The 22,384-nt window shown below is 39.6% G+C and overlaps 1 long non-coding RNA gene across 1 annotated transcript in view; it reads left to right on the top strand.

Moving 5' to 3' along the window:
* The window catches only part of LOC131702154 (uncharacterized), a 36,562-nt gene extending 16,832 nt beyond the window's left edge, over positions 1–19,730 (top strand). The window contains exons 2-3 of the long non-coding RNA XR_009309313.1: positions 17,804–17,875; positions 19,583–19,730. This is a non-coding gene — a long non-coding RNA (uncharacterized LOC131702154). The remainder of the gene's footprint in view (positions 1–17,803; positions 17,876–19,582) is intronic.
* Positions 19,731–22,384: the final 2,654 nt, after the last annotated feature.

Below are 22,384 nucleotides of genomic sequence, written 5' to 3'. Positions count from 1 at the left end.
AGCTGATCTTCAATGGCGCTTGAAATGCACATGTGTTGCCATTTCTCGGGGGTTAGTGGAGTTGTGTTATGGTTGCTTGTGGTTTCGTTCAGCCCAGACAGAGCTATTGTGCCTTGTTTTAAAAAAGTTTTGGTGAGTCACCTAGCACAAGTCATTCCATAGCAAGCTATCCTTTATGAATAACGAGAGTTATCCTCAGAGTTACTTAGCCACACGTTGAATATAATAATGGTTACTTCATATACATTCAATATTAATTCAATCATCTTGTAGGAAACAATGGCTCTTTCTTTGCATGTGATGTCAGTAGCATGGCTTGGCTCTGCAGTGGAAAAACAACGCAGTTATCGAATATATTAATAAATATCTGGGTGCTTGTTCTGCTGATTGCTCTGCTGATGTTCTGCAGTGTATTCAAATAGTTCAAGGAAATCGGTGGAACATGTAGAAGTTCAGGGGAAACATTGAAAAAGACGGAAAACTGACCAATGGGTATTACAATGAGCAATGGGAGTCTTGTTTCCAGCACTGGAAGGTATTACATACTTTTGTAGTATTCAGCACTGGCAGTAACCTTGGTTCAAATGGAACACACTGACAGAGCTTTCACATTAGATCAGCACCTGATAATCAGCAACAGCGTATGTATGGAGCTGGACAGATTTAGCATGCTGCTCCTCACTTCTTAGGTAGCGATTTGGAATTGTAAAGAACAAACAGTTTTGTAATTATGTGAATCTGTGTGTGTGTGTGTGTGTGTGTGTGTGTGTGTGTGTGTGTGTGTGTGTTTGCTATTGTATTTTGTTTTGTTTTAATGCAATGCAAACTGTGTAAGGTAAAGGATTAATTGACTTGGATTGAAGAGTAAACAGAGCTGAGGCTAGGAGAAGGGAGGTGGGGTGACACGTCCAAACCCACCAGGGACTGACGCTGCCGTCTCGGGAAGCCAGTAGTGATTCATGTGCTGCTGTGCTCTCCCCGTGATGAGGCTGGGATATTAATGTCTTGCTCAAGCTGATATAAGAAAGTCTTATATTCCACACAAATAAGATCACTTTTTGTTTTCCATATTTACACCTTCCATAGTCAATGTGTTACATGGGTAATTTGCCCATAAACCCCAAACTCCCCTCAGCTTAAAAGCCAGACTGTTGGAAATGGAACATGACTGTAACACAGTCCCCAGTTTTGTAGCGTGCTACCACAGTGATCAGGGTATGTATTTCAATTCAAAGATACTGTAACTGACTATGCTAGTATGCAGTGGTTATAATTGTTAGTTAAGTAGACCATTGTTTGGCTAGTGCATTGGTAAAGGTGCCTTTTAAGTTTCAAAAAATATCATAAATAGTTTAGCAACCAACGAAAATGACATGTTTTATGGATACTAAAGCAAATCCACAGTGTTTTTATTTTAATCGCATTTCCAGCATTTTGAATATAAGTAAATTTCATTACAACTGAAGCTACCAAGGCAACTATCTGATACATCTACTTAAAAAAATAAATCTGAGAAAATAGGTTCCTTCCCTGACTGTGTCCTCTATCATAAATACTGCTTGGGGAGTTTAAAACCTTGACAAATGATACTTCAGCAATTCTTTACTATTAAAGCCACTTTTTTACAGACTTGGATAACTTGAGAAGACAAACACTTGCACTTAGGGTTTAAAAGACAAACATTGTAATCCAATTCCTGTATTTACATGTAAACATTTCCCATAGTAATTATACTGTACTATAATATTGTAGTTTCATACTTTCCAATAGTTCACCATTGCTGATTTAGCTTTACCATACTTTACTATACGTTCCTATCTTTTTACCGTTGCATAACACAGTATAACTATTATAAGGGACATCCTCGATGAAATATTACTAGGATCCTACAGAATTCGGAACCTAAATAGATAAAAGTGAAGAAATAGATGGCAACGATCAGAAAACAAATATTCTTGACAGTGTTTGTTTGATTCATATGCCATATACAGTATTTATAAGAAGATGCGTTTCTATAGTCTTGCTTCAGGATTTATGGGCTAAAAGGATGAAGAAACATCTCTCTTGAGGCTGTGTGAAATATTCTAGTTTGCAGCCACTGTCTTAAAATGAAGGCAGTTGTGACAATTGGAAACTGGTCTTGAAAAACATGTTGTTGAGGTTATATAGCAGGTTATATGCTCAATCTTCCACTCATTAAAAAGTTGTTTTTTTCCTTTTATGTTGCACGTAGAAGCTAAAAGCACTTTTTTTACTATTAAAGTAATAGATTCTATGATACGTAATTATGAAGACTGGATGAGACTGGCTTTCTCGATAGAATAGCGTCTTTGTTGAGGATTTATATCCAAACATAATTGGAAGGGAAGACATTATCTTCATTGAAAATGGCTCAATTTGATTTTTAAAAGAGCCATACAATATATTCTAGCTTTTGTGATTCTGTAGCTTCAAGCATTTTAGAAATTATACAGATTTTGATTGGTATCTTGCTTGTTATTGTGAGACCCAGGAGTAGATGATAGGTTTCACATAAAGGTGTTACAGGGAATTGATTCTGTCTTTAGTGGACAATACACACACTGCACTAATAGCTTGGGTACCTTAGCAAAAGAAAACTCAAACTCAAATGTCAGCCTGAGAAAAAAAAAATAGCTGGGATTTTTATTTATTTTTTTAATAAAAAAATGTATCATGATTATTATATGTGGTAGACTATAATTTTCTTATAAACTCCTGAGTTTCACGCTGTATTATATATGATTCAGGTTGTACCTCACTACATGTATTCCCTGGCAGTAATTCAACTGCAAACATTCAATTGTCTGATGTCAGCTTTTCAAAAATAATTCTGTAACTGCCAGTACAGGTACAGGACAAAACAACGTCACTGCCTAAACAAACGACACTGATCTGTAAATTTAAAGTTGTATCTGAGAAAGACATTTTTTGGAAGAGCAGAATGATGCAAGTAAAAATTAAAAAGTCACATAAATTTAATAAGAAAGTAAGAGACGATGGTGAGCAGTGAGATATACAGTTACGTGCAATTCCTTTAGATATGTATGACACTTTTTATAACATCTAAAATACACTCGAACTCAAGCAAAGATTTAATTTTAATTTTGAAACTTATGACTTTGAACATGTCTAATATTGTCTTCATACACTCTAAGTACTACTACTACTAGTGTTTACAACCATATTCTATTCTATATCATGTACAAAGTAGTAGGCCTAGCTGGTGCATTTTTTTTTTACAGGTTATGGCAACACAGAGGCTTTTATACTAGCTCAAGCTGCTTGGGTGTTGTGCTGACAGACAGTTGCAGTATTTTCTGATGTTTTGATCTGTGTTGTCGCCTAAACTGGGCAAGTGACGATACTGCAGCAATAATCTTTAGAAACGCATAACATTTAATATCCCTGTGTTATATGATATGATATATATATATTGTAGGCTTGCTGAATGCAGGCACCACTTTTTAATGTGGAATTAATCACAGGCGAACACAGGTTTGGTGGATCCGTGTGCTTTTATTTTGGGTCTTGAAGGGCATCAAAAACGGGAAACAAACAAAAAAAAAAACAACCTATATCTTGCACAGGAGTAGGTTAAAAAAAAAAACTATTTTCAAAACAACAAGTTCCAACACGGCTCAGTCCTTCTCTCCTCAGTCACGATCCCCTGTCTAGTGACTGCTCAGCCTTTTTATATCACTGGGCTGGAGGAGATGCTTGTTAACTGCATCGGCTACAGGTGCTGGCCAATTGAGGCAATCACTAATCTATTCATTTTAATTAACGTCCCTAAATATGAGCACCTGTAGCCCATAGCCCACTTATCTCCTCCTGATCATTGCAGGCTGGTTCCAGAGCTGCCAGTGATCCCTCCTGTGCTGTTTGCTGGGTCCGGTCAGCCTCTCTCCGGCCCACCATATGCACCCCCTGCGGGTTGGCCTGTGAGATGGCTCACATACCTTCCCCCTTTGCTTCGGCATAATCCTAGAGCAGGAAGAAGAAGTCAATTCAGGGATTCTTGACAACACGTCAGCATTCATATGATCCTTACCTGCCCGGTGCTTAACCTCAAAACAGTAGGGCTGTAGAGCCAGAAACCATCGAGTGAGACGAGGGTTTGAATCCTTCTCCTTATACATCCAGCGCAGCGGGGCATGATCTGTATAAAGGGTGAAGCGGCGTCCCCACAAATAATATTTTAAGCTTTCTACAGCCCACTTGATTGCTAGACATTCCTTTTCTATCGTTGCATACCGTTGTTCTCGAGGTAACAGTTTTCGGCTTAGAAACATGATGGGATGTTCTTCCCCATCAAAGTCCTGAGCTAATACTGCCCCTAAGCCCACCCCTGAGGCATCTGTCTGCAAGATAAAATCTTTTCTAAAATCAGGGTTCTTTAAGACTGGTCTGGACAACAAGGCATGTCTCAAGTCCTGAAACGCCGCCTCACACTCTTTGGACCACTGGATGGGCCGATTTTTATGGCCTTTGGTCAAATCTGTAAGGGGTGTAGCTCTAGTGGCGAAGTGCGAAATAAATCTCCGGTAATAACCGGCTAGCCCCAAGAAAGCCCGAACCTGCCTTTGGGTAGTGGGACGAGGATAATTCCTCAGGGCATTAACTTTAGTTTCTTGAGGTTTTACCAACCCCTGCCCCATTGTGTACCCTAAATATTGGGTTTCCGAAAAGGCTAATTTGCATTTTTTTGGATTTGCTGTGAGCCCTGCCTGCCTAATGGAATTTAATACCGCCTGTAGCCTTTGTAGATGTGTCGGCCAGTCATGGCTAAAGACTACCACATCATCTAAGTAGGCTCCAGCATACTCAGCATGAGGACGGAGGACCCGATCCATCAACCGTTGAAAAGTAGCAGGCGCTCCGTGCAAGCCAAAGGGGAGAACCACAAATTCAAAGAGACCCTGAGGAGTGGAGAAGGCAGTTTTTTCGCAGGAGTCCGGTGATAAGGGTACCTGCCAGTAACCTTTGGTTAGATCTAGAGTGGAGATATACCGGGCATTTCCCACACGCTCCAGCAGTTCATCCACTCTAGGCATCGGGTATGCATCAAACTTGGAAACTGCATTTAATTTTCTGAAATCAATACAAAACCGTATTGAACCATCAGGCTTGGTAACCATTACCACCGGGCTGCACCAATCACTAAACGATTCTCTAATAACACCCAACTCCAGCATTTTTCTCACCTCCTCCTTCATGGTCACCCGTTTGGCTGCCGGGACCCGTGTATGCCGCTGACACACTTTCACTCCTGGCTCCGTTGTGATTTGGTGCTGCCCCAGGTGTGTGATCCCAGGTTCCTCAGAAAATACATCAGAGTTATCGGACAACAATTTATTAAGTTCTTTTTGTTGCTGGTTATTCAAGTGTTCCCCTTTGCATATGCTATGTCTTTGTGGTACTTTGGGCTCCCCTTGGGTTTCATCCTCCCCCTCTAACTCAGCATTTCTAAAAAACAAGCACTCTCGTTCTTTCCAAGGCTTTAGTAAGTTAACGTGGTATATCTGGTGGGTTTTTCTTTTACCTGGTTGATGAACTTTATAATTCACGGGTCCTACCTTCTCCACTATTTCCACTGGCCCCTGCCATTTTGCTACAAACTTATGGGGGTCAGATGGGACCAGCACCAATACCCGGTCCCCCTCTTTAAACTCCCGGGCCCTCGCCCCCTGATTGTACTGTCGCTCCTGTTGGGACTGCTCTTTTCTTAAATGTTCCTGCACTAGTTGGGACATTTTTCCCAACCTGTCACGGAGTTGAGTTACATACTCTGCAACACTGTCCCCTCTAGCTGGTTCTGCCTCCCATGCTTCCCGCAAGACGTCTAGTAACCCTCGGGGCTGTCTGCCAAACAGTAATTCAAATGGGGAGAACCCGGTTGATGCTTGGGGAACTTCCCTGAAAGCAAACATCAGAAAAGGCAAAGCAGTATCCCAGTTACACAAATCTTCTTGTGCTACCCTTTTAAGCATACCTTTTAGGGTTCGGTTGAACCTCTCTACCAAACCATCCGTCTGTGGGTGGTACACAGAGGTTCGAATTGTTTTTACTTTCAGGAGGCGGCATAACTCTTTAAAGACCCGGGACATAAAGGGGGTTCCCTGGTCAGTAAGCACTTCCTTTGGGAGACCCACTCTACAAAAAATATTCATTAGTTCTCTGGCTATAGTTTTGGTAGCCATGTTCCTTAAGGGGACCACCTCAGGGTATCGGCTGGCATAATCAACTAGCACTAATATATATTCGCACCCTGACTTGGTTTTTGGCAAAGGGCCAACTATATCTATCCCTACCCTATCAAAGGGCACCTCAATAATAGGTAGCGGTATCAAGGGAGCTCGAGGCGGTTTTTTACTTGCCACTTTCTGGCACTCGGGACAAGACTCACAGAAATCTGCCACCTCACGCCACACCCCAGGCCAGAAAAAACGGAGAAGGATTCTATCTCGTGTCTTGTCAGTGCCTAGATGTCCCCCCAACAAATGTGTATGCGCTAAACGCATAATGGTGTTCCTCTGTGAGTGCGGTACTAGCAACTGGTGGGTATGCTCTCCTTGGAGAGTACCCCGAATAACCCTGTATAACAGGCCGTTGTTTAACAGAAAGTGTGGGGTAGGTTTTGTGTCGCATATTTTCCAATATTCTTCACTAGCTTCCATGGCCTGTTCAAATGCATACCGTAAGTTAGGATCCTCTAACTGAGCTTGCTTAAAAACCGGACGATCAAGTTCAATCGCTCGGTTCAAAAAATCTTCATTGTCTTCAGACTCTACCGCCTGTAATGAGGGAAGATTTATAGGGCTTTCCCCAATTCTGCCAAGGTTTTTAGTTTTCTCCAGAAATTTCCTACCTTCCCGCTTCTTTTGAGAGCGGGTTTTCCTTTCTCCCTGAGGGGGCTTGATTACTTCCTCCCTAAATGGAAATAACCCTTCGTCCATATTTTCCCCCTCAAACTTAGAAGTGGAGTGCAGTGGTCCCCCCCTTTCTCCAACCAGTGTGGTTCCGGCTTTTAACAGTTGATGGAACCTTTCACAGTTCTTCCCTAAGATTACAGGGAAGGGGGGAGCTGGAATCACTCCCACCTTAACCTTAAAGGATTTACCCCCAATTTCTATATTGATTATTACAGTGGGATAGGTTTTTATATCACCATGTACACACAGTAAATTTATGTCTGCTTGCCCCTTTTTGTATTTGCTTCCTGGTACGAGATCCCGGCTAACCAGAGTCTCTGTGCTACCTGAATCTATCAGAGCGATGGTTTCCTGACCCTCAACCCTCACTGGTATGACAAAGGGATCTGCACTCACCGGGCCGGCATGACCATACGCAATGCTGCGCGCCACCCCGACTTCCATACGTTCAATCTCCTCCTGCTGACATTGCCTCGCGATGTGCCCGGGTTCTCCGCACCTGAAACAAATGATGGGGCCTGGGGATGTCCGTGGTTTGTCCCGCCAGAATTCCTCTGGTGGGCTAGTTTTTTCTGTTACCCACCGAGGAGCTAACCGTGGAACCCATAAAGGGGGTTTCCGGTTACCCTCTTTGGGGTTTACCTTTTTTTGTATGTCCTTAGGAGATGTATTTGTCCTCTTTCCTGAGCTTCCTTCCGATGGGGCTGCAGCCGCTTCAGCATCCTGGTAGGCCTCTGCCAGGCAAACAGCTTCCTCCAAGCTCTGTGGTTGATTTCTTCGGACCCAGGCTGCCACTCCAGCTGGTATTACTTGTAACAGCTGCTCGACCACCAGACAGTCTGTGATTTGCTCAACATTCCTGCTCTCTGTTTTCAGCCACCGTTTGCAGAAGTGGCGGAGGGTTTGAGCTGCCACACGGGGTTTAGTCCCCAAGGGGATGGTATATCCCCTGAAGCGCAGTCTATAGCTTTCCTCTGTGATGCCCAAGCGTTGCAGGATAGCGGTTTTTACTTTCTGGTAATCTTGCGCGTCTGCCGTGTCCAGTGCTCTGTAAGCGGCTTGAGCTTCTCCGGAGAGACATGGGGCCAGTTTCAATGCCCACAGCTCTTTTGGCCAAGCTGCTGCCTCCGCCATTCTTTCAAACGTTACTAAAAACGCTTCAGGGTCATCTTCAGTCGTCATTTTCAGGAGCTTGGGCTGGACTGCAAACATCCTGGCCACCGTGGCCTCCGTACTCCCTGGTGCCATCATCTTAGTCACCAGTGTGCCGAAAAACTGAGCCAGTTGTTCCTGTCTCTGCACCTCTCTGGCTTCTCGTTTCCCCTCCTGCTCTTGCATCCACCGTATCAGCTTGTCCACCTCCATATCCACACAATAAGTTTAGCTGTTGCCGTCAGAGGGGCCCCACTTCTGGTACCACTTGTAGGCTTGCTGAATGCAGGCACCACTTTTTAATGTGGAATTAATCACAGGCGAACACAGGTTTGGTGGATCCGTGTGCTTTTATTTTGGGTCTTGAAGGGCATCAAAAACGGGAAACAAACAAAAAAAAAAAACAACCTATATCTTGCACAGGAGTAGGTTAAAAAAAAAAACTATTTTCAAAACAACAAGTTCCAACACGGCTCAGTCCTTCTCTCCTCAGTCACGATCCCCTGTCTAGTGACTGCTCAGCCTTTTTATATCACTGGGCTGGAGGAGATGCTTGTTAACTGCATCGGCTACAGGTGCTGGCCAATTGAGGCAATCACTAATCTATTCATTTTAATTAACGTCCCTAAATATGAGCACCTGTAGCCCATAGCCCACTTATCTCCTCCTGATCATTGCAGGCTGGTTCCAGAGCTGCCAGTGATCCCTCCTGTGCTGTTTGCTGGGTCCGGTCAGCCTCTCTCCGGCCCACCATATGCACCCCCTGCGGGTTGGCCTGTGAGATGGCTCACAATATATATATATATATATATATATATATATATATATATATATATATATATATATATATATATGCAAACCTTTCGTACCACATAAATAAAATCAGACTGGCAGATTAAATTGTTTCACCGCCATTAAAAAAAACCCCGTCAAGGCCAGCTAGCAGCTGAGCGAGTCATGTGATGTGCACGTGGAGGCGGATTGCTGCATTGCTGCTGCTTGCATCTCTCATGCACGAAAGGACTTTCAGAATGGATACTGTGTTGAAAATTTTAATAAAAGATTGTGGCGCGCCAAGAGGTGTCACGGCTATGAACTGCTAAGTCTAGAGGTGTTGGGGCTGAGCCCCGGCTAGCCCCTGCACAAATTAAACACCGTTTATATGTCACCCCAAACCCTCAAAGGAATTACAGCCTTACTATGTACAGTTTGGTGTACATTATTACTTATACTATTTTTATTATTATGCATGCTGTTAACTACCTGCTTTATTTTAATGTGAGTGTTTGAAATATCTAATGTTACTTTTGTGGTTGAAATCTAAGAACAGCACTATAATCAGGGTATGAAGTCATCCATAATAGTTTTAAATTGAATGGCTTCACGAATCTGATTATTACTAATCTTGGACTGCCTAATGCTACCTAGATGCAGTGTCCTATTTATAAAAAGATAAGGAGTGTTTTGTTGAGAAACCCTTTTTGATTTTGCAGTTCAAGGAACCTAACTGTTTTAGAGAGAGTTCACTCCTTAACATGGACACTCTTCAGATGGGGTCTGCTGTGTAGACACTTCCAGTGATTTACTTACCAAACCCTTCCTGTGCTTCTCTAGGCCTGAATTAAATATGTTTATGAACTACACTTTATAATGGAGATGGCGCCACCATCATTTTGATTTGTTCCACATCTAGGTCTTTCTTCATGAATCAGGAAGAAATTGAGAGTGAGAGGAGAGGTATTAAGTAAACACATGTAAAATGGAGAAATGAAAGAAAAATTGATTAGGGATGCATTGAGAAAGGTTAAAATCTGTTAAAATCCACCCTAAATGCATTGAGGCTGCAGTGTGACAGGTGAACAAGACTGAAACCTTCAGTAGACAATTTATTAACATCCAACAATGTAATTTAATGTTACCTGCTGTTTATTAATGTCTGCGCTAACAGTATGTCACACTTGGTTATAAGTAGTGGTTTTTAAAATAGATAAAAACAACAGAACGCAGTTAAAGACTTTTCCTAACAGTGTGACAACTGGTTATTATTACTATTAATATTATTAAATATTCTGTTGAAGGCTTTTTATAACCCTTCAGAATACATTACAAGTTCATAATTGCTTTACAAAAGGGATCAATTGGTTAGGGTACTCATGTGTAGCAGAAAGAAAATTCAGTTTTAAAAGGTTTTCATTTTCACAACAGAATATTCTTTATATGCCAGCTGACTTACCACATGTGCTTCTAAGGTTTCTTAGAAATGTTCTTTTCCTGTTTATACCATTCTTTAAAATATGTTGGCTGATGCATTATTGACTTGTTTAGAACAAATCCTCAAATTAACGTTACCCCTTTTTCTTAAGAAGGTTGCATGTGCAAACAAAAAAAAAAAACATTATTTTATTTTACTGGGTGGAGGGGGGAGGAGGGGAGTAATGAAGGTAGAATTTGTAGTCACAGTAGAGTCTGATTACAGTCCTGTACATTTAGCATTCAGCTCGATCAAAAAAAAAAAAGAAAATGCACTCAGCAAATTATATAGCGAAGGATTTATAGTGATGGTTGGAGCTGATTATTCCAGTGCATCTAAAATGCACCTTTTCTGAATGTCAAGTGGCACACTTCTCTTCTGCAAACCAGAGGAGCCAAATGGAGCAAACCACATGCAGTAGTTTGTTATGGAATAATGCAGCAATTGAATTCACTGCAGCAAAGTACACTTCCACTGTGTTCCATGAATAGCGTTTTAAAGAGATTTCTTTCATGCCCCATGACTGAGGTCCTGCACATACCTGTATATATGTATATGTTATCATCAAAGCTTTGTAAAAAAAAAGAGGTATAAGGTACATTGTACAACAAAGAAAATCATGAAACTTAGTAAAGGTGAACTAACCATCCATGCGTACCTCTATTAATTGTTGATATTTGTGGAGTCAGGATGGGTCGCATACTCAAAAAACTCTTCTGTATTCTTTAAGACATGACCACTCATGTTGTGCAGCCAAACGGTCTTACATTTTTTGGTTTTGATTCAAATAGAACAAAGTAAGTTTACCACATCAACACACCATATCATTGATGTGGTAAACTTACTTTCTAATCATGCTTAATAGTAATAATAATAATAATAATAATAATAATAATTATTATTATTATTATTATTATTATTATTATTATTATTATTATTATTTATGTCTGCTAAGAAATATATATGTATAGTGAAACATTTCACTAATTTTAAGGTTCATAGCCCCTTAAAATCAGACCCAGATACAGGAATTTGAAGTTTTTAATAGCACTTTTGTGCCGTTTTATTAATTACAGAAATAACAGACAAATGAACAAACCAAACCAAAACCTCACTCCGTTTTGGAGAGCTAACTAAACTTTTCAGGAATATACAGTATATATATATATATATATATATATATATATATATATATATATATATTGTGATGCAAGACTCCTGCTAGGTTAGCCAAAGGAGATTGTCAGCATCCAAACTCTTAATTGCAGAGTTGGGGAAAATGACCAAGAACATCAGGAATGATAGTAAAATTGCTATAATATACATTTTTAAGATATGCTTTTTTGAAGGTTAACTAGTGTTTTGAATCATGCAAATACTTCAACAGGAGGACCTGTAGAGGGCTGGCCTTTGTCCTCCAGGGCCAGTAGCTTACCAGCGTCAGCTGTGGAGCTCCTAGGTGTAAAGAGATAACTGGATTAGCAGTGTGATCGGAGGGCATCCATCCTTGCACTTGTATTCAATATATAGGTCTCACATGTGTAGTTTTGAAATGCACATATATAACCTGTATTTGATTTTAAAAAAGAGCAATAATCTGATACTGTACTGGGTTAAATATATCTCTGTTTGGAAGTCTGGATTCAGGTGGTTTTAAACTTCCTTGGACATTTCACCCGGAGAGTAAAGTTGTCCCCTCCAGTATTCCTCCCTGTCATTAATCAACCAGCTGCTTCCACTTAATCCAGTAAATACTGCAACCTGAGAACTTCTACTAACTTAGTAAAGTAACAAATATTTTTCAAAACGAAAATGCATGTTGGCCATAACATCTTTCTTTCAAAACTGCACATGGGGCACCTATTTAGCTAATTGAAGCACATAACAAGATTTATGGAGTGATTTCATAGCTATAATCAATTAAATAAAATACCGGTATTGGTTTGCTGCATTGAGATCTGGTTAATGAACCTTTACGAACAGTAACCATTTGGGATTGACACAAATTATTTTCAGTGGGGGGGATTATATTTTATCACCTTGGAATCATCTGGTGTGTCTTGCATTATAAGCAGCACATTACTGACGACAAGGGGATGAACAACACTCTTGTATAATCAGCAAGGAAATTAACAAATCACAGCGCCCATGCTTCCCTCGGTACAGGAAAAGTGTTTCAACCCTATTCACATCACAGCTGGCGAAGGGGGCGAAATGATCCCTTGATAGGGTGTCCTTGTAGGACAACAGAAGCTCAAGTTGAAAGAAACAAAGATACAAGCCGGCTTTTCATCCATTTATTATAGAAAAGAGCAATCTCTTTTATTATTCCAGCTGCTCAGCTCGCCACCTACAGCATGGCTGGCTCTCTTCAACAATCATTGTGTTCTCTGCTTATTTATTAAAATTCCCCAAAATAATGTAACTCTACTCTGCAACCATTAATCTACTACTCTATAACACAGCATATCACAAACACAATCTGAAATTCCTAACATCATCCTGATTTTCTGAATCTTAACCTACTCTCATTTTACAATTTACATTTTGACCTTCAAAAGTGCATTTTTGTTTTTATTTTTGTACTTGTTATTTGTGTTTTCTTTAACTGGTCCTGAATTTCAAGTTCAGTGGGGGTCATGTATCAAGCGTTTGTGACAGCATTAAGGCCATAGCGACAAGTTAAAGGCAGCCTTAAAAGTGCCCTGCATGTATCATGACACTTTTGGCAAGTTAAGGCCGTGTTAGCACCACCAAAATGTGCTCCGGCGTGCAGTGTGCTCCGACGCTCATTAGCCATGCACTTTAAGGTGTGTCAAATCTTAAATATATGCATGGGCAAATTGTAGGTGGGGCTTATTTGAAAATGAAGTCTGTGATATTAAAATGAAATTTCTGAAGCAGCAGTCTTATTTGGACGCAAAGAAAAAGTGAGAAAGCAGCTGGTAGGAAAGAGCATTATGGCAGCAGTCAGAATGTATTTCTTACGATGGAGAGAGCAGGCGCCTAAACTTGAACAACCCAGGAACAGAGCGAGAGTACTGAGAAGAAGGGAGAGTATTTAGGGTCCGCACAACCCTTTTTGAGCTCCCTGAGGATGAAATTATAACTTGATACTGGCTATTTCATGATGTACAATTGTTTGTATTTGTCGTATAATAAACTTGGTTCATTAAGTTATCCTTTTCATTATGTGTATTTGGTTTTATCCATCATATAATGATAATATAATACAAAGTCAAGAGACTTAGTCAACACCAGTCATTTCTGCCTCTCCAGATGAGCTACCCGGGATTAAAACCTGTACATTTTATTTAAAACACAAGTTTGCTCATTTTGAATGAAATAAAAAAAATAAAAAAATAACATATTTCTTCATGTCTGAAGGGTGAGCGAAGATTGATAGCTTACAACTAATTTTGCTGTCGCGCTGCAATTTCTCCATACCACTTATTGATTTCTATTATTACTCCTGTGAGATATAGGATCAGTTGCAGATGATATGTTAATAAATTCAGCCGCAGAACCATGTGTCAAAATAGTTATCGAACAGCTTTAATCAAACACACATAGTCTGATGATCAACCTTTCGTTGACCTCCTTTTGAGGTGTCATTCCAGCACAAATCAGTTCAGCTTCTACTCATCAGGTGTGAGGATTTATAAGCTGCATTTGTAATAGCCTTCAGCTGATACAATTTCATACATCCATTCTAGATAAATGAGACGATCAACCCTGGGACTGCGACATCAGCAGAAGATGAAATACTGTCTGCTGCCAATTAAAACAGACTGAAAATGATTGAGCCAGTTCAGCCAGCTGTTAGAAATACAGGACCAGGGCCTCGGGAAGACAGTCCTTTAGCTTGTGTTTTTCTTGTTTCGATTTCTCTGAATGCCATGAGATGACTCTCTTTGTGCTCTTCTCTTGTACTGCTTTTTCTGACAAATGTTCCTACTGTGAAATCTGTAACACGTCAATGAGATCAATGGCTTATAGGTTTATACTATTTGATTGTAAGCACCATTCTCTAGTATTCATACATGCTTTTTAATTTTTTTTTTAAAGCTGAATAGATGGTATCTGAGATCAAGCAATTCACATTCCATTTACAGAGGTTTTGAAATTGAAGACTGTAGTGTTGAGGGATCCGGGGATTGCAAAGAAACATACGTACACCTTAGAGATTTGTCAGTCAGCTTGTATTTGTTCTTGTGTTTGTTCTGCTTCTGTTACACATGTTGAACTAACCTCTACGTCCTATATAGGGTAACCTTTGGCTCTCTCCCTGGCAGTCTGTCTGTGTATTCTATAAACTCTGGACTGTGCAGCAACCAATGGAACGGAGCTACTACACTGTCATTCTGGGTCTGTGATCGGGTCTCCACGGTAAAAAAGCGCACTTTGTTTCCTTGACTTACTGGGGCAGCTAGTTAGAGCATACCATTGGTATGGGGAAGAGATTGAATTTCTCTACCTGAAGTTTTTATAGGAAGAGTCAACTACAGCCAAAAACACCCAGGTCCTGGGGGAGCAACCCACTGAAAAACATGTGGTCCTTAAAGGTTTAAATGAATTAAATAAAGGTTCTGAAACTTTTTTTCAACTGTGGGTTTATTATTCTCATTTTTTTAAATAATAGTACCCAGTGTTGCAAGACATGAATCTAAAATATTAAGCATAAGAAAAAAAATGTTAATGGGCAAGTTGCATGAATTAAGTGCCTCTATGAATAATGCAGCAATACCTTAAACAAGGAACTGTCTGTTGATATGAGGATGAAATTGGAAATCAGTAATCCACCTGATTATAAACAGTATGAGTTAGAAGATACATCAAATATTATTTTAGCATTTAAGTACTATGTCTGGCTCCAGGATGATATTTTAAACCTGGTACACAAAAATCATATTATGGTAAAGCAAGTCCTTCACTATGAATAGGTCGTATTACTGGAGAATCATACATATTAATGAATCAGATGAACAAAAACAAACGCGGGGTTCCAACAGACAGGCTGACCCTTTCCTATGACACTGAAGTGGAACTCATTACAATATAATATGATATTGATGTATGTGCAACACCCAAATTGATTCATAATGCTAGCATTTATTTATTTGGCAGACACCTTTATCCAAGGCGACTTACAGGTGTTACAGGGCAGTACAGGGTTACAATGCAAGCTTAATATTTAAATACAGTGTAGTTTACAGTAAGTGCAAATAATACTACTAAAATACAATATGAACTAGGCTGCAACAAGTTAGGATTACAACAAGTTATAGCTACAGTGACATATTAGTAGAGCAATAGTGCAAGGATAGTGTATTTACAGACGTAGAGTTGAAGATGAACATATTTAGGTAGCGAGTTCTCCGAGAGATGTAATGCATTATGGAGAATTGTGGAGCATTTTATTATTATTATTATTATTATAGGTTCAGGAGGCAGAGCAATTGCTACCCTCATCAGCCACGTATAGGCCCTCCTTCTACTCCCCTCCGCAACAACGGCGCCCTCTATGGGTGGTGTCCCATCCCCTCACCTTGGAGGCTCAAACTCCAGCCTCACTACTATGCCAGGACTGCATAGCCTGGACAGACCGTGACTCCTAATATCTTTATAATCAATCATCCTACATCCACCAGACAAAACGTATTCCCTCTGACCTCAGGGAGGATTTTCTGTAAGCCTCATATATTTTACAAGCTTAGAAAATATCAAGCTGGGAAAAAATGTCAAAGACATACTTCATTATATCTCATTACACATGGTATTGTGGAGATCTTGTTTTTCCAAGTAATTGATCTATTGAGTTATTGATTCCTTTGCATTTTTTAATGTATTCTTCCCTAATGGACCATTTGACCTACAGTAATTCAATAGCTGCTAGTCATTTAGACCATTTTGCTGTGCTGTATTTACCTGTACTTTTGAGGTACAGGTATTCCACAATGAGAATTCCACAATGAGAATAAAGAACTAAGACTTCTTAAGTAAAACTACATTTTTATCTTCCCTGGTAACTACTGCAAGTTTGATATGATAAATTAACCACTACTCTAGTTACAGTCAATTCTTGTAGCTGAATTATCGATGCTTGTTTCTGTAGAAACACAAACAGGAACATGCTTGGTTTCAGCCAATCTAGTCTCCAGTTCTTTGCTGACAGTGCAATAAGAGGGGATAACCAGCCATAAATACCCACAGCTAACAAGGCGATTGATTGATTGATTGATGAAAATCTCTGGCACATTCTCACAGAGAATTTGATGAATCAGTCTTTCACTTGCTATCAGACAGATTTATACTGGGAAAATCAGCAGACTGAAACACACACCTATTGGTGCACAGCCAGCCAGACAGGGGCTCCAGACAGTAAATCCAAAAGTGGATTCCATCCTCTCTGACTAGTTTCAGCGCCAGCTGCTCCTGTAGATAAATAGCACATCCTGTACATCCTGCTCCCAGTCCTACAGAAAGTACAGCAGGAGGCTGTGTAGTCCAGTGGTTAAAGAAATGGGCTTGTAACCAGGAGGTCCCTGGTTCAAATTCCCCCTCAGCCACTGACTTATTATGTAACCTTGAGCAAGTCACTTAACCTCATTGTGCTCCGTCTTTCGGGTGAGATGTAGTTTTAAGTGACTCTGCAGCTGATGCATAGTTCACACACCCTAGTCTCTGTAAGTCGCCTTGGATAAAGGCGTCTGCTAAACAAACAAATAATAATATAAATTAAGTTTGAGGCCAATGCAGGTGCTCTTACTGTGTAGTAAAGCGCATAAACACTTTTTTCAAGTTAGACAGCACTGTTTTTGCAAGCAATAATGATAACATGACACACATGTTAATTCTGCTAATTCCTATTTGCATGCCTTGGATTGTGCGGACCATAGACACGGACTCTGGTTAAAGTAGTTTTACACAAACGACTTCGACATTCGGAGATGAAAACTTCATCAGGACATGCTTTTGGTTTTAGCTCATCAGAAAATCATCTCCAGTGTTCATGATGTCAACACCTTTCTAAAAACTGAAGGAAACGAATACTCTCAAAATATGCTATCTGAGTACTTCAAATTAAGACTTAAGACTTAAGAACTATCTACACTCATCAATGGGACAAATGAGGCTGAATCATGTTGCTGTCCTTATTGTTCATCAAGACCTTACTAAAGAATGTATTTAAAATGGGACAGTAATGAAGACCATGTGTTGGTGAGTACATTATATAATTAGTTGCTCCACAAACCACTACACCCCCCCCCCCCCATTTCACAAAGCACCCACTGGCAAACTAATAAATATCAAATGATCGAAATTAACGTGTCCATCTTTGGTGTAGTGTCGGTTTTGTTGACAAATTGATAACCATTACTTCAAAGCTGAAATGCTGATGGATTAAAATGTTAAAAAACATCAACTTGTCTCTTTTCTAACTCAGCTGGGATGTGTGTGAACAGAATGCAGAGACGGTTTAAGCTGGTCGGAGATGGATCTTGCTATTCTTTCAAAGGTATGAAAGGTTCTCCACGATATCATGTGTAATGTAATTTTCTTCAAAGTCCAGTTTATTAAATTCATTGACGTTTTATTTAATAACTTGGTAATGGTACGCTGCCCTTTCTTAGAGAATATTAATGGTTTTCCTGTTCTGAATTTTGAATATGCAAAGTCCCATAAATGGAATTCTAAATGGCTGCACTCTAGCTCATACGATGGTGCACTGTGTTCCCACTCACATACCAGAATGTCATGAAATTGTTAAACTATCCCCCATGAGACTCAATAATAAAGGCACAGCCACTTCTCTCGACTTCTGCAGTCAAGTGATAACAGACCCTTCTAGGCAGTGCAGTGCACTTCTTAATATTTCTCAGTGTCATTTCATTGGACACATCAAATTATATCTGCGTTTCATGCAAGTTATTGTGCCTATTTGACATTTGACAAAAACAAAACAAAAGTGTCAAGGCTTTCATTTTTGTTAGACAAATAAGTTACTTTGTATTTGAATTGGGCATTATGTAGCTTTCATAACATAAAAGTTACATAACCAGAATATGTGCTTACATACTGAAAAAGAACATTTAAAATGGTATTCTGGCAAAGACGACTCTGCAAGTCAGTTTCAGTCAATATGAGCAGGGTAGCCGAAGTGAAGGGTTTTGATGCAGGACTCGCTGTTTCTGCTGATCTGACGGAACTCAAGGTTGATGATTGTAAAGATTTGGGGGAACAGACCTTGCTGCAAATTCCTCTGAAGTAATTTGAAGTAGTAATCCTGAACTGTCACGCATCCCTACAGAACAATGTAAGAACCATATACTGTAGGCTTGTCTCATTAACTCAGCACTGTCCTGGATGCCTATGCTGGGCTTGTACAGTGTTGTGGCAAGTGTATATATTTTCCTCTGTGAATTAGAGAACAAGCAGGATCTATAGAAGTGTAAAAACCATGAGCAGGGAATTGGAATGGGGGGGGGCTTCAAACCATAAGCCTAACCATTGTCCTTTCTGTCTTCATTTCTTTCTTTCTTTCTTTCTTTGTATGTATGTATGATGGGGCATTAGTCATCTGTCAATGGAAGTATACCGTATCTCAAGTGAATCTCAGTTTAAAAAAGGACAGCTTTGGAGGGCAAGACTACAGTAAGCCTGTGGTATTATAGCGATAGCATTGATATCTGTGTTCATATTTCACATCACAGAACAATGCTTCTTAAGGTCTAGTTGTTGTAGAATTCTTAGGTTAAGTAGCACCTCGAAAAATGAAAATACATTTTGATCCCTCTCTAAAACATCTGACAAGAGTGCTCAGACTGTTCAATTTATTCAGACTGCAATGAGTCTACAAGGAGAGAAGAGTCTTCTGAGTGCAAGAAATCCTAGATGGAATTCAGTTTTGTGTTCTGGCGAGGGAGTACACTTGATGCATCCTCTAGGCATAGCTAGCTTTCTCTTTTTATGGACTGAATTATTAGTATGCTTCCACTCTGAGTCTGTGAATCATTCAATGTCAGGATGCTGTGCTAAGCTATCAATGGGAACCTTTATGAAGTTTGCAATACTGAATACTGACATTGTTTAAAGATTAAACTAAATGATGCATAGGAAAAATTACTATAAAATGAGCAAAATTGCAGCTGGGCATACATAGGATTCAATACACAAGAGATCAAAATGTGGCAAAAGACAAGTTGTCCTTTTCCTTTATTCGCAGGTCTTTGCCCTGAATCTTGAAGGTGGCTCTTCTCTGCTCGGGTTGACACAGTAAAACAGCTTCCAGAGCATTAGACACTGCCTGACAGGAATAATCTCCCAGAACTTCATAGCACTGGTCTGGCCTTCACCCTCACAACCAGTATGAGAAAAATGATTAGGGTCAGTCACTTCATCTTCTTTATGTGTCCAAGTGTGGGGCAATAAACACTGTAATGGTGAGTGTGTGATATAGAGTGTTGACCTCAAGTGGCTCCACAATCAGGATTGCTGGACATCAAAGAACGCAGGCCTGTATTTTACACACAAACACAATGATTATCAAAAAGACATGAACAGAGATAGGGTTCGGTTTTAATGATCTAAACCATGGCCAATCTTTAACCCAGCTGGTGTTTTCCCTGAGGGGTGATTTATTGACCCACTTATTAACATACACACAATAAAAATACAGGGACATCAGAAAATCGGGTTTTAACTTTACGAATGAAACCTGCTGAATAATGTTACATTAACATATTGAATTACATACCACTTTGTAGTTTTCCATATACTACAGACAATGAAAAAAATTGAAAAATGTGACATTTCAGAATTCAACATGAAATACTGCACTACTATTCCGGTCAACTTTAGCAAGATAATTTTGTAGTTTCTTTCTTTTAATTATGTCTCGATCCTAAAATTCTTGATGATGCCAAACTTTTGGCCATAGCTGTAACAATATAAAACACACATGGATTATGTATTTAAGGCTGGGGGTCAGAAACAACAGTATGCCACTTTAACTGCTGCTTGGGAAAAAGCATTCCTGGTACAGCGTTATCAGTTCTTTACTAGAAATAACAATGTGTCGTTTATTTTGTATGACCTGTTTACATTTTAATCTTTTGATTTGTGTGGACTGACAGGAGATTTCTTCTCTGAGTTTCACTCTGAGGAGGGGAAATACTGTTCTATTTTTTAGCATCACAATAAGAAAGACTCAACTCTTAATTGTGTGTAATAAAAACAAATTTGCATCCACTTGTAAAATTTAACAACAACAGAGCGAATGTAAACTTTACATCCACTATGTACCGAGACATTGAAATAAGCTACTACCTTCAAGTTCAATAAACACAATGCCCACGAAGTGGAGTTAAACTGCGTCAAAATACTGGTGTGGCAAGTCAGGACTGTGGAGCCACCTTGTGGCTGCAGTTACAAACAGCACTTTATAACAATTACCTCAGATAAAGTGTCTTACTGAATTTCATTGAAATATAACTCTGCAGATTTGAATTCATTATGAACAGGAAACAGACAGCTCTTACATAAAGAAAGCAGTCTGTATAGACTACACCTCAAGGGCATCGATCAGTTTGGACACTGCCTAAAACTGGTGACAATTCCTTGGTAAAAAATCAACTGAATGCTTTAACAGTTGCCTCATATAAGGCTTAATCCTGTTAAACTGTGCACTAGAATGTAATCCTGAGTAAATGTTAACTAAATCCATGCAGCTTTTGTGTAAATGTCCCTTACACAAATAATGCATTGTTCTTCAAATGGGTTCTTTAATATATACAAGTTGCATCTCCCTGTTGTCAATTTCAGTCACGATGGGCAGATCTGTTCTCCAGGAGCGCACCAATAACTGTTTCACAGGGAACAGAAATGAAGGTGGGAGAGCAATGGCGTCATACCCTTTCCGAACATACCGGGCTGCAGATATTGACAGTGTCAGGCAGTTGTTTTGTGTGCGCTTGCATAACAGGTCCTTACGAGTTGGCATATTAAAAAGAGTTGGGCATTGTCAAGAGCCAGCCTCTTTCACAAGCAAACCTTTCGCATGAGCAAAAGACTTGGAGTACATGTAGGAAAATATTGCAGGGGCTCTTTGTGAGCAAGACCTGGCTGGTAGCTAATGCCAATGGTTTATTGGGAGACCAAGCCACACTATAAAAATCAGACTGGATGATATTGTAACTGTATGAAGTGGGAAAGGCTGGCTTTCTTATTTACTTTTGCTTACATAAGCTTTTAGTGTTCTCAGGTTAAAGTTAAAGGGACATATTTTGAATGTGTTTATGCCAGTCTTAAATGAACTCCTATTTTTTGAAAGAGGTAAAACACCTGTTAATTTTACAAAACTACAACCAAACAATTAGTAAGAGTCAGATGTTAGTATACTGTCTAACAGTTATGTTTGGATATCACGTCCTTTCCATTGTCAGTGGTTTGGGACTATTGAAACTACCTACCATGGTAACAATTTAATATTTCAATGCTATCATTATCCAGATATGAACCAATACACCCTGATAATCCATTGAAGTACCAGTATTAGTATCAATGTGCTTCTGTATCAGGATCACAATGCAATAATCTTTATTCCAAATCCATCGTATTAAAATTGCTGGTAAAACTGTGGTTTGTTGGTCTTCAATGCTACACAACGATATTTTGTTTCAGTATTAAATGCTGACCCCTGCTGGTAAGATAAGGTAATACAAATAATGCTTTTGTATTACCTTTGACATTGTAGCTGTGTGTGATATTGTATTGGTTTTTGACATCTTTTTGTCATACAAATTCTGGTGATAAGTCAATAAATAGTAAGAACTAGAATATACAACTGATGAAACCACAAGACGTCAGGATTAACAGCCAGCTGCCTGCTGCCTGAATATTATTACACACTGTGTTGACAAGTTTGTTTACATTCCCCAATGGAGACTTTAAGTGACATTGACATTTTGCAACTGCTAGCAGCTGTAGAAGATAATACATGTACAGACATTTAAACAGTGTTTTTTCA

The sequence above is a fragment of the Acipenser ruthenus genome, chromosome 29, assembly GCF_902713425.1.
Source record: "Acipenser ruthenus chromosome 29, fAciRut3.2 maternal haplotype, whole genome shotgun sequence".
Classification (NCBI taxonomy): Eukaryota; Metazoa; Chordata; class Actinopteri; order Acipenseriformes; family Acipenseridae; genus Acipenser; species Acipenser ruthenus.
The sequence above is the reverse complement of the archived record's forward strand: the minus strand, read 5'-3'. Positions and strand labels throughout refer to the sequence as shown.